We start from the raw sequence: 2,358 nt of genomic DNA, 5'->3' as shown, positions 1-2,358 counted from the left end.
TATGTGTGTGTAGAATGAATTGATGAGCAAAAGAATGAGCCACGGAATGCCCTATCCACTTATGATGAGCAACGTCTTAAGCAACGTCTGTTTTTCTGAGGCCTGGGCTGCTATCACTGACATAGAAGAGACAGGATGGTAGGTAGCACAGAAAGCACGTAAGTCTTACGGCCAGACAGGCCTAAGTTCAAATCCTGGCTCTGCTACTTAATAGCTTGTATAACCTTTGGCAAGTAATTTGTCCTTTCTGAGACTATTTCCTCATCTGTAAAATAAAGCTAATACCTACTTCATAGAGTTATAAAGGGAATTTTGTGCTGTCTGGCATGGAAGAGAGACACAGTCAATGCTGTATGTTATGATGACATCTCCATTACTGCCCCCTCCCACCTCCCTCTTTTAGCCACCCTGCTTACTGGGGATAGAAAGATAGAAAAAATGAGACCCATTCTTCACTTTATAGAATCCTTGTCATCCGTGTGCCACCATGTCTTCATAGCCTCTAAATTCATCACTGAATTGAATCCTTATCTGACTGGGTTTGCCACTCCCCCACCCCACCCGGGACTCGGGGAAGCCTGGATAGTAATCTTGTTCTAGTAGAATGGCTGATCCTTAGCTTCATCTTCTCAAGTAAATCATTGACATTGCTGCCACATTATCTGTTTCAACAGGCAAAAAGTAAATGGGATTCCTTTCACTGAGCACCTCCTATGTTCGCAGCCCTGTGCTGAGATTGTTGGCTTCTCTTGGGGACTGAGCACCACCTTAAAGATATCCTCACATGGCCAGGCACGGTCCCTCATGCCTGTAATCCCAGCATTTTGGGATGCTGAGGCAGGCACATCACCTGAGGTCAGGAGTTCAAGACCAGCCTGACCAACCAACCTGATAGGGTGAAACCCTGCCTCTAATAAAAATACAAAAAAAGCTGGGCTTGGTGGCAGGTGCCTGTAATCCCAGCTGCTCGGGATGATGAGGCACAAGAATCGCTGGAACCCAGGAGGCAAAGGTTGCAGTGAGCTGAGATCGCACCACTGCACTCCAGCCTGGGCAACAGAGTAAGACTCCGTCTCAAAAACAAACAAAAAAGCTAGCCTTGCATGAGAGCCAAACATGCAGGAAGCCCCTCAAGAGAACAGCCTGGGAGGGCCAGAAAAGCGTTCATCACAATGCAACTGAACTGCCCAAACCCAGGTCTCTGTTTCTGCCCAGATGGCATGGCTGCTCCCACTGGTTCCCAACGTGACTTCATCTCTAGACTGGATTTCTGACTCCACCTGGGATGGTTTTAGGTCCTATGCTTGACCTCTCAACAGTAACCCTAAGACAATCCTCTCATTAAACGAGCATGATAACAGCAATAGAGACCATTTATTGGGGACCTCCTCTGAGCCAGGGATTGTACTAGGTGCTTTATACAATTAGATTCTCAGATTACAGTCTAAACTTGATGTGCAAGTGAGAACATCTGATACTGACCTGGCACAGCCCTAGCCTCTGACTCTGCCCAGCTCTCTCATTCCAGGAACTGACCTCAATCACTGTGCAGCCCAAAAATAGAACCAGTTTATCAGTCAATCATGAAGTATGTATTAAGCAGCCACAGTTTGCCCAGCCTGTACTAGGCACTATGGGAAATATCAAGGAAGCAATGACATGATCCCAGCCTCCAAGGAACTTAAAATATTCTAAGGGCAAAAAGACTAGCACCTACAAAGTTATTAAAGATAAATACAAAACAGTGCAGAGTCAAATTCTCAACCATGCATAGCAGAGTCTCCGACGTCTTAAGGTGATCTTGCCTCAAAAGGTTGTAGCCTCTCAAATACTATTGGTAGAAGAGTAAATCGGTAAAAGTCTTTCAGAGGGGCTATTTGGCAGTATCTCAACATTTTTTTTGCATTACACAACCACTGACGCAACAATCCTACTTCTGTCTAGAAATACTAGCACAAATGTTCAAAGATATATGTTCAAAGATGTTCACTACACACATTGCAATTGTTTGTGAATGTGCATGCTTGTGTATATGTAATTGCAAAAATTAGCAAACAGCAAAGGCCATTAACTATTGGAAACCTATATTGTGAAGTACTATGTAACTATTAAGAATAATGGTATATAATATTCACACAGAAAAGAACAAACCACTGCCTTTCTGTATGAGAGTATATTTCAATGGAAATTTTACATTAAAATATTTTCTTGAGGCCGAGCACAGTGGTTCACGCCTGTAATCCCAGCACTTTGGGAGGCTGAAGTGGGCAGATTGCTTGGGGCCAGGAGTTCAAGACCAGCCTGGCTAACATGGCGAAACCCCTTCTCTATTAAAAATAGAAAAATTAGCCAGGGTGG

The sequence above is a fragment of the Cebus imitator genome, unplaced genomic scaffold (assembly GCF_001604975.1).
Source record: "Cebus imitator isolate Cc_AM_T3 unplaced genomic scaffold, Cebus_imitator-1.0 Scaffold376, whole genome shotgun sequence".
Classification (NCBI taxonomy): domain Eukaryota; kingdom Metazoa; phylum Chordata; class Mammalia; order Primates; family Cebidae; genus Cebus; species Cebus imitator.
Note: the sequence above shows the minus strand (reverse complement) of the source record.